The sequence below is a fragment of the Ischnura elegans genome, chromosome 11 (assembly GCF_921293095.1).
Source record: "Ischnura elegans chromosome 11, ioIscEleg1.1, whole genome shotgun sequence".
NCBI lineage: Eukaryota > Metazoa > Arthropoda > Insecta > Odonata > Coenagrionidae > Ischnura > Ischnura elegans.
Genome location: NC_060256.1, coordinates 100,967,634 through 100,979,248, shown reverse-complemented (window position 1 = coordinate 100,979,248; position 11,615 = coordinate 100,967,634). Strand labels below are relative to the sequence as shown.

The following is an 11,615-nucleotide window of genomic DNA, read 5'->3' as shown; positions in this document are numbered from 1 at the left end:
TCCTGGCGTCCGCAGCAGCAAAGAACGCAGCCCATTATATCTCTTAGTTATGGCTTAAAGACAGCAAGTCCACAACTAAGCAGCTATTAAGGCCAAATGAGGAACCCGAGAAGTGGTCTCCATGGAACTCCCATTGTTGCTCAGCGCCAGAGCCTTGAACATCTCATCCATAGTAACGAATGAAGGATACTTGAAATCAATTGTTGCCTCCGACGTGATTGAGATTTTAGGGTAATCATAAGATTAATAAAGTTTAAAAGAGACATGGTATAAAAAATTTAATTAATCCTTTGAATCAAAAATTATTTCGATTTCAAATTGAAATCCCTCGTTTTTATTGACTTTTTAAAATTTATTCTCATGTGAGAAATCAGAAGCTGGTTCAATTTCACTTTGAATAAAGTTATATCAATTATTATTATTGCTAGCGGAGGAAATTAACCGTAAAAAAGTGGTTTGATTATACTCACATATTATATTTTTAAATATAGCGACGTGGAAATTGCCTTTACCTCGCAAAACAAAAAGTTATAATACCTACTACGACATTGAAGTGCAGTACCCTGGCGAAAATATAGCGTAAGGGGAGTGTCAATGAAGAGTCGACCGGTGCGTGAATGAAGCGTTCTTCAAGCGCCTACGGAGAGCAAAAGAAGGGTCAGGGAAGCGTAAAGTGGAACACCGAAGAGTAAGCGAAGCGTACGCCTGAAGGGTTAGCGAAGCGTAGACGGAGCGTTAGCGGAGCATCGATGGAGCGTTAGTTGACTCCCGCGCGGGAGTAGAAGGAAAGTATAGCCAGCGTAAATGGAAAGTGAGCGGGGAGTGCTGGGGGAGTAGAGGGAACGATTAAAGAGTGAATGAAGCCGATGGAGCGTAGGCGGAGGTTTTGTCATGCACTCGCATGTATAGCTGTCTTTACCAAAAACAAATCGAAACACAATTAAACAAATATTCAAGTTTAATTGGGTCTAAAACGAATAAAAGCAAGGCAAAACCGTAAATGTGTAAAGAGAAGGCATAGTATCCAAATATAAAAGTAAGTATAAAGGTAAATCGTTAATTCATCAATAAGATTCATTTTTCTGACAAACTGAACCGTTAAGGAATAGCAAATGAAAATTACTGTAAAATAAAACTGAATTACCAGTGAAAGCAAGGCTTTTGCAGTTCAAATCTTCCATGAACTCAAGACAATGATTGTAATATCAAACAAGTCCAATAAAGGAAATGGTGGTGCACAAATATAACTTCATACCTTCACAACTGTATTGGGGCAAATAAGGTAAAGGAATGCATAAAATGTATACTCCTAATACCTAATCCAAATAAAAAAAGCCTTTACCTGGAATGTGCAATGAATAACCTACCTATATCACATCTGCAGATGGCAAGATTCGATGGTATAATAATAACTTTATTTCATGAGTTTTTCTCTTCATATTAAAGTAAAGTATGAAAAATTAGATGCAAATCTGGAGCGTAAGTTTTTTACGTTTGGCCTTAAATGAAATGCATATACCAATACAATAGGAGCATTAAATTATTTCCAATTCAAAGATATCCATTAAGCTTATCAACAAAGAATTAATATATTTATTACAACATTACATTATGCACACATTATTTCATTACATTACATGTTTTCTATATACGCTAGACTATATTTACAACATTTAAATTCACATGGAAACAAACTGTACACACGGTTCCATCAAACCTGCATTTTTAGGAATTTCTGTTACATTCTCAAATGCATCTATTCCAACGTCAATAAATACATGGATCTCCTTGCCTCTGTTAGGATCTCCACCGCTAATTGAAAAAAGAACAAGCTACTTAGAAGATTGAAATAAGATACAGGGCTGGACTCCCATTATGCGACAGATAAAGGAAAGAAGTAACAATTTACCTCTGCTTAGAACCATTGCCACATCCTTGGTCCTGCTGTCTAATGGCTGAGGTCATTAATGACAATTGCCATACCTCTTGGACCGTTGAGGTCAAGTGAGCGATCGGACAAATAACTGGGCAACTTCTTCACCTTCTGCTCTAGAGCTACATCATTCTCTCATATTTGCCCATCTCAATGAGTCTCTCTCTGTACATAGCTGGATATTTAAATTTCATCACATGTATTGGCAGTTTCATATGACAGGAGAATATTGAGAACTAACTGAACCCAATATCATATATTGAAGATGAGGTTAATTTCATGGATATTTAAATACCTTTGGCAATTTTCAAGATGGTCAAAGAGAATGGAATCAATCCTTTTCTCCATGGGTACACCGTCATCTTTTTTGCGTTTTCCTCCACAAAGACACCAACTAAGAGGGAAATAGCCCAATTCCTGTCCTCTTCCGCAGTTTGTATACTATTGTATGCAGATTCAGTGCAGTATTCCACTGCCAAGGTGTACCTCCAATCATGCGGTTAATGAATACGGTGAATCTCGGCGAAGGAAAGATTAGATCGAAAGCTATACTGTACAAGGAAAGATATGAATGCAACTAAGTACTGTTAAGAATACATTCTTCTAATATGTACTTAAGGGCTCTTAGGGAGTTGTAAAATCTTAATTAAAATAAAAGAGTTAAATAACACACTGAATTCGACGCAATATGCTCTCTTTTGTCGTTCCTGCCCGAATCAATGTTTATTTATTTTAAGCAAAACTTCATAGCAACAATGCCAGACGACCAATATAAGAGACAGAGGAAGCGTCAACGGAGCTGAGACATACTTTCCGTGCACTCCCGCGGAGGAGTTAGGGAAGCGTGTTTGGGATTCAGGAATCTCGGAGAGTGAACCGGGAGTCAATGAAGCACCACGGAACGTGTGGAACTCTCCGTTGACGCTACCTCTACGCGCAGGCAAGCGTTCGATTTTTACCAGGGATAGTCCATACGTCCTTCCCCAAGCTGATTATTTCATATTGGAACAAGTAGAGCTGCTTCCGCATAGATATTGGATTTCCCCCAGTGACCCAGCGACATCATTGTAGGCTTGGGACACTGCTCAATATAGGGCCTACCCACCATCCGAAATTTATCCCATTCACTTTTTGAATACAGAGAAAACTAGAAAAGAAAAATTTGGAAGCATAAACTGTAGGTGCGACCTGGGGAATTTCCGCTGTGCTACAAGTTCTATTATCATTATATTTGAATTTAGAGCATTAAATATATAGGTAATTAAAGACAGTTCAAGGACCGGATAATAATTAAAGGTGATTTTTTTATAAAAATAGAAAATAATAATGGTCACTCGGAGGGTAGAATGGGTAGAATAGGATAAGAAGCGTTTTTTTCAGTTTTATTTTGCCTTTAAGTTGGTCAGTGGCGTAACTATGGGGAGGGTTGAGGGGGATAGTTATCGTGAATGACCGTGAATCGTAACTTTAAGCAGTAATATCGTTATATAATTTTAGGAAGGTATTTTTAAAGAGCATTTTTTATTCGTGTGGATATTTTTATTCCTTTTTATTTATTTCACGCTAAATTTAATACATATTTCTACGCTTTTTCCATGTCCTAATTTTCACATAATTCAATTAATTATTTGCTTTATTTATAATATTTTTTGTTTGGCCCCTGAAATGTAAACTTGCGTGAGCGAGGAACATTAGAACATTAGAATGTCGTTCCCAAGTTAAGCAAGGGAAGGGAAACTTTTTTTTGCTATTTATCCTTCAATACTTAACTAGTTTCACTGCCAAATAACATTTTGCTGGTTTTAGCTACTTTGTGACAACACGCGTCTCGCGACTCCGCTCCCGCCCAAGCCATTCTATCTCAACGGTAGTTGCTCCTCACATGCACCGTCTTTAGAACTGAATTCCAATGACTACCGAAAAAACCTCACCGTTCACCATTGCAAACATCAACCTGTGGGAAACATTAATATTAATCCCGTCTGAAGCCGATTTTGTTAGCACGATGTTTCCGATTTGCTTATCAAATCGCAACTGGTATAAATTGTTTCCTTCTACATTTGCATGGGCCATGGGCCAAAGGTGAAGAGTCTTTTATTTTCCCAAACTATTGGTATCCTATATCTTGTATGATATGTGGGACGTTATGATGGAAGTAAAACTTGTAAATGTTGCTGTAACAACGAAACGCGTCGAGTGAAAATAAATTCAGTGGAACATTGCAATGTCTCTTTTAAACGAATGTTTGTATCCTTTTAATCCAATTTATCTGCTGAGTAGTATAAGCAGGTAAAACTTTGAGCCGTCAAATAAGCCTCTTTACTGTTATATTTTAAGGAGTGACCCGAGTATCCATCATATCAAGTATTTATAAATTGCTAGAAGGCCCCCTAAATGTTCCCTGCAGGAAATACATTTCTGGATCATGCATAAAATAATTTATGGGTGGAATAAATACATGTATGATTTTTCCGCCAAAAAAGAAGACTTAATCGATGAAACTCCGGGAAGACGATATCACAGGATCTAGCATTTTTTATCCTTTAATCTACGTGGTCTTGCAAACTCAGTAATTTTACTATTTCTTCTTCCACTGTTTTATTAAATCTTCCATTTATTTCTTCTCTCCGGCGGTGCAAACTTACCTTCAAAGCTGAAAATTGTCAAATTCTCATTGCCTCGGTCACTGATTGTTCCTTATTACCGGGACATTAAGTTTTTATGTTAATAAAATATTTAGCTCTCCAAAAGTATCAAATATATGACCGTTGCGTTATTTATTAATGTTTGTTTAGCTGCCTAACACCCGACCGTCTTTTTCCCGCCCCTCGAGCTTTCGCGTTGCGTGAAAAGTGCGTGCTACCGCGGGTTAATACCTTAAAAATAACTTTACTGCATGAAATGACTGCATAGGACTTGAACACGATCTGAAAACCAGAGTGCAAGAACCAGGCGATGACCATTTTTTGCAAAAATGAGATTTCCGAAAACACATGAAGCTCCTCCCCCTTGACTAGAGGACATTTTTTGCAACTGTAAGCTCCAAAGAGGTTCAGCAGAAATTGTCGAAACCTACCTTCTACCGATTCTACCCTCCGAATGACCATTATTATTTTCTATTTTTATCAAAAATTCACCTTTAATTATTATCCGGTCCTTGAACTGTCTTTAATTACCTATAAATTTAATGCTCTAAATTCAAATATTATGATAATAGAACTTGCAGCTAAGCGGAACTTCCCCAGGTCACACCTCCAGTTTATGCTTCCAAATTTTTTTTCCAGTTTTCTCTGTATTCAAAAAGTGAATGGGGTAAATTCCAGATAGTGGGTATAGGGCCTATATTGAGCAGTGTCCCAAGCCTACAATGATGTCGCTGGGTCACTGGGGGAAATCCAATATCTATGCGGAAGCAGATCTACTTGTTCCAATATGAAATAATCAGGTTGTGGAAGGACGTATGGACTACTGCACTTCAATGTCGTAGTAGGTATTATAACTTTTTGTTTTGCGAGGTAAAGGCAATTTCCACGTCGCTATATTTAAAAATATAATATGTGAGTATAATCAAACCACTTTTTTACGGTTAATTTCCTCCGCTAGCAATAATAATAATTGATATAACTTTATTCAAAGTGAAATTGAACCAGCTTCTGATTTCTCACATGAGAATAAATTTTAAAAAGTCAATAAAAACGAGGGATTTCAATTTGAAATCGAAATAATTTTTGATTCAAAGGATTAATTAAATTTTTTATACCATGTCTCTTTTAAACTTTATTAATCTTATGATTACCCTAAAATCTCAATCACGTCGGAGGCAACAATTGATTTCAAGTATCCTTCATTCGTTACTATGGATGAGATGTTCAAGGCTCTGGCGCTGAGCAACAATGGGAGTTCCATGGAGACCACTTCTCGGGTTCCTCATTTGGCCTTAATAGCTGCTTAGTTGTGGACTTGCTGTCTTTAAGCCATAACTAAGAGATATAATGGGCTGCGTTCTTTGCTGCTGCGGACGCCAGGAGGAGGAGGAGACGGAGGAGGAGGTGACGGTCCTGGCTGAAGCAGTGACGGAGGGAGTTGTGGAGGGAGATGATCCCTCCGAGATTTCGCTGGATGCGTCCAGGGGCCTCCATGGGTCCATGCCATGGGTCATTCGAGCCATGGCATGGACCCATGGGGTCCATGCCATGGCTCCTGTGACCATGGGTCATGGGTCTTTCGAGCGCAGCCTGATGGCTGGAGGTGACTTCTCGATGGATGACATCTTCCACGAGTGGTTCCTGCATGACCTTCTTTAATACTAGTATTAAAGGAGGCCATGGGTACCTCAGTCAGCAAGCTGTGGAGTGAGTGAGAATGAACGGGGCCAGAGGAGGGTCACGGCCCTACTCTGACCTCGGGGGTGCGTGGTATAGGCCTGACCGGAACCGAAGGGGACCGGAAGGGGAATCCCCACGTTAAACAGGATAACGAGCCGAAAGCGCGGCCTCCTGGGCTCGGCATGGAATGCGCTGAAGAAACGGTGGAACGCAACAATTGCTCAACTCAAATACAATTGAAATCAATCCATGTAAATTAATTACTCAAATAAAATATATATTTTCGTCTTTGTCTTGTCTTTATTAATCCTTCGTCCTTCAATCCCGACGAGAGTCATTGGATGTCCATGAGTTTTAAATATTTTTTATATTTCTCTGAGGCTTTGGAGGAGGATCTATCCCCATCACTCCCCCCTCTCCCCCCCTGGTTACGCCGCTGTCATGAGACATCGATGCCTGATGGAGTCGAGGTACAACTGGATGGCAGGAATGGAAAAGGAAGACCACGAATAGACTACGTGGAACATATTAACAAGGACTTCAATTGGGACAATTTTTCCCTATTAAACTACACTTTCAATGAAAACAAAAGGGAGCACTGTTGATGAATTCAAAATTGTCTTCTTGAATTTACACACAGCTCTAAGAAACTTCTTAATCGGCAAGTACGCACAGTTAACTCCTCGAAAATTATGTCTGAACTCATTTCACTCCGTTCTTTCCGAGAGTCTTGCCGTTACTATTAGGACGACTCAAGGGAGATAGAAACCGTGGTCCACTAGGGCTGATTCAGCTGAGGGACGAATTTAAGGTCAGAAAAGGCATTCAAGCAAACAAAAGACATCTCCTCGAGTCTAAGATTCATAAGTGGTAAACACACGAAACGCCAACGGGTCGCACTTAGAATAACCGTGTCTTCGAAATCATTGCCATGGTAAAATAGAAAATAATTTCTAGATCGTAAAAGAAGACGACTCTAAGCCACAGATGGGAGCTGTAAGGATCTCCGCACTCCTATAAACTCTTCGAAGCCACTTAAATAAGACCCAAGTGGACATTTTCCGTCAGACAGCTACCGCTCTGCCTCTGAGGAATTAGGTGATCATGAACTACGTAATAGGACAAGGAGGGCTGGAAAAATGATGAACCTGTACACAAAAGGTGCATTGCACGCGGCACTTCTTGACAATCATTGAATGCCTCTATTTAAAGTCACGGTTTACGGGGTAAATCATGTTCAATCCTTCACCCTATCACGCACGCACCTATTTCCTAAATTATAAATCAGTGGGAATGATGGGATGGAATGGGAATGGAATTACCTGATTTTTTCCAATACTGCAGGTCTTTTGATAAATTTATCTGAAGGATAGGTACCGCATTTCTAATCATCGGGAAAAATGCGATGGTGGTTGGCGTAACATGGTGAAACTCCTTCATGATGCACAAAGGTTAAGAAAACACTTAGCTGTTTCACAAAATAAAATATATTGCGACCGGTTTCGATACAGCGTATCATCATCTGAAGTTAGGACTACATTGTCAAGCCCTAAATATTATAATATTAGTTTCCCAAAGGTTGTTGAAATTCGTAATCATAACAGAACTGTGGCAAATACTCGAGAATAGTTTTCCTGCGTCAATATGGCCTTTAACTGGTTGGATTTTATGTGTTCCGGGAATCGAACACCCGAAAACATAATGGGATAATTTATTTTCTGTAGCAATACCTACCAGTAATTTAAAATTAAAATCGTATGACTACACCCAGAACAGTGACCATTCTGATTCCGTAGGTCCCCATTCTATGACAACACCAAGCGGGCGCCGCATTGTACGCCCGCCGCGCCGGCCGGCGCAGCGATGCCAACACACCCGTCGCTCTGCGCATGTCCGGACGGCGTCCCAAGACTCCCATAAGGCACAAGGTTAGACGCGTCATAGCACCAGCAGCCCCCACCACTCCCACTCTCCATATAACTGCATGCGGATGGATTGGGTCGTTCTGGCCAGCGAATACGAACTTGTCGCGCTATTTTTTTCGTGTTTTTCGTACACTCTCGACGCATACGATTGAAAAAAAACTTCTATTAATTAGATGTATAATTATAAATTAATGGATATTTATTTTTTCCTTTTTTCAAATCTTTGGGAGGGGCGGCGTCCGAGTCCTTATGGGCAAGACGCCACTGGCTAAGACGTAGGAATAGGTTCTTAAGTGTAGCATTTGCCGTCATCTTTGATGGCTTTCTTATTTCTATTAAAGTAAGATAAAACAACTTCCATTGTTCCTTGTACCTTTAAATGGCTTTTTTTTTCATTTATCTTAGGGTTACTTTATGGTACAAATTAAATGAATTTTATGTGAAAAAATATCTCTTTAGCAAAGGCACAAATATATAATATCCAATATCTATCATTCTCAAAATAATGGTTGACTCCCTGCCCCCAGATTAGAAGGATCCGATTTGCAATGCACAAAATTGAGAGCCACAACGAAGTCTCGCCTGTCACAAAATATTCCCATTTAGAGGAATTCCATTTTCTTAATGCCGAATTTTAATTACCATATGTGAAAAACCTTTTGCAGTTCCAATCAGGAGCGTGGCTAGGAATTAAGGCTGGGGGAGGGGGGGGGCGGTTTAGGGGCAACTAATACCGGTGTGTGTGGGAGTATAGTATACCAACCAGGATAAGCGGTAGGTGCGAGATTAATAACTTGCAGAATTTTAAGATAAATGGTTGAGTTTTCAAAGTTTTACGGCTTTGTGAGGGATATTTTTAATCCTTAAAATATTCTATTAGTAATATCAATCCAATTAAGTAAAATGGATTAAACTTAAAAATATAATTTCTCTAAGCTCTGGGGTGGGGGTTTATCCCCCAAACCCCTCCCCTCGCCTGACCACTGGTTCCAATGAGGCTATGATACAAGTGTACCTATAATTTACCACTCAAGCATCAAGCTAAACAAGAACTCAGGCCAAACTCCTAAAGAAGGTTGGAACTCTCCTTATGAGATCAGTGGTCGTTTGTTGGGGGCTGAGGGGAGAGTGGAGGTATGCCTATTTACCTCCAAGTTAACAGATAAATTCCACGACATCTGTCATAATGTTCCCCCCGTAATTTCTGATGGCAAGATTTTAAGTGGCCATCTCCAACGAAAGTATTTATTTCGTCATCTTAAATAATAATTGTAATAAATAATAGGTGAATATCTATGCATCTAAAAGCCACTTGTCATGCATATCAAACCTCAGATGTGGGTATTGCATACCTCCAAGGTGCTGCAGAGAGTGAAGAACCGAATACAATAACCATGTGTGAAATGAGTGTGATTTTCAGTGCAAATCTGTTATTTTTATTTTTTAATGATGCTACATGAATAGCCTTGAATATCTTTTGTGGTTTTGATTTCGATTCAGGGTTTTTTTTTCCATTGGCAATCACTGCTTTGGGGTGTTTTTCCAATATAATTTCACCGCTGTGACAAGACATATTTGAATTTATAGTATTTGCTATTATGCGCAACTTTAGCGCTGGTTTGAAGTCCTCAACTGGTTGTGACATCTTGGAAGTCTCTTCTCCCATTCAATGTCATTTTGATTGAACATCAAAGGCCTCACACCTAGAGCCATGAACTTCCCAGATAGCACAAAGAGAGTCATCTGTTTCTTATGGTTTTATAATGGAAAAAATTGATAAGCACCTCATTGTAAGCTAAGGAGCTTACATAAAGCAAGGGTAGGATTTTAAGGAAGAAAGATAAGGAATGCCGTCAAATATCCTCAGACAATGTAAGTCACTTCTGTTGGAGTACCAAAGGTGGCTGAACAGCGTACTATACATGCTATGCTGCTCATCCTGATATGAATTCTAAATCCTACCGGTGAAATATAGCGGGTCTTTGCAAGAGCTTCTCAAGTGATTACAGATTTTCCCGTAAATAGAAAAAATTAAAAACAGTAAGTGACTGGCTGATGAAGATATAAAGCATAATACAATTACTTTATCCTTATGGTGGAAAGAAAAAAAATAACTGACCTACACATCCGCAGTTCTAGTGACAACTATTAACTCACAGTGCCTGATGAGAGTGAAAGGCGTAGTTTCTGTTTTAAAATCCAATCATATAGAAAAACTTAGCTGGTGCGTGAATGAATAAACTGAAATTATTCAAGGTCCACGTAATCTAACATTTATGACCTTTAATTTATAGTCTGATAACCCGATGAATACAATATATGTATTAGAGATTCCTTCCAGCATTTTTATATTATTCTACGTCGCTATTCTTTTGAAATTATGTGTTTTTCTTACGGCCGTCGTTTCGCCATCAGTTCCTAAATGTGAATGATTTTCAAATTATGGCCATATGATGTTATTTCTACTCATATTACAGAAGTGCCAAGAATGGAAAAATTATTCTTATACATAAAACCCTTAATGAATACTCTAAATCGATGGAATACAAACAACATCTACGGAAGTGCTGAAAGTTTGGCATGCATTTTGTCATTACTCTGGATGTTTGTCGGCCTGGCCGTGAGAAACCCATAACAAGCTTACTTGATAAGTGCCTTCCTTGTTTCTTCAACTTGTCTCAATGACTTATAATGTGCTAGCTGGGTTGCCAAGTTCAATTGCCAAGGAAACCAAGGAACCACAAGAGCGTGGTGTTCTGCACATTTCCCCTGAAAGCCAAGTGTTCCTGTTTCGATTTCTGGTTCAGGAGATATTTTCCATTACATTTTATGTAAATTTCACCACCATTAACGCAGTAGATTTGTATTTATCAAAATGAAAATAGATTTCGTGGCGGGTGGATGGAGTGCTCATTTCTAGACGCAATTTCTCAGAAAATTCTTGAACACCATAGTGAGTCGAAACTTTTTGCAATTTTAAAATTAGTGAAAAGTGTTTCAATGGATGTATTGGCAAGGATAGGAATAAGCTGCGTCATAAATAGAGTCAGTGCCAGAACTAAAGGATAGGTGCTTTGTCATGGGGGGACAAATATCAGATTGCTGCTCCCCTTTCCCTGTTCCCCCCTCGCTCTACCCTCCCCCTCTCCACCACTAACTAAGATATAATTCCTCCGAAAGTTTTTTTGTGATGCGGCAGTAAAAAAAAACCACACACTTTGCTGAAAGCTGAGACGATCTTAACTTTTTTTACAGAGCTCTCCTGCTTATTTACATCTTTAGTGAAATTATTTTTATTCACTTCTAGTGGTTGCTCATTTGAATTTGCCATTAATTCTGGTAATAAGAGTTCATCCTTGGAACCGAGTATGTATTGAGAACTGAGAACCGAAAAAATTTAAGACCTGACTCATCCTTATTAAAAATTATACA

At 39.0% G+C, this 11,615-nt stretch overlaps 1 long non-coding RNA gene across 1 annotated transcript; it reads right to left on the bottom strand.

Annotated features, from left to right (window-relative positions):
* Nucleotides 1-1,564: 1,564 nt before the first annotated feature.
* LOC124168392 lies at nt 1,565-2,627 on the bottom strand. The gene is made up of 3 exons (XR_006866925.1): nt 2,229-2,627; nt 1,910-2,108; nt 1,565-1,812 (listed from the first exon to the last, which is right to left on the bottom strand). It is a non-coding gene; the product is annotated as an uncharacterized LOC124168392 (long non-coding RNA).
* Nucleotides 2,628-11,615: the final 8,988 nt, after the last annotated feature.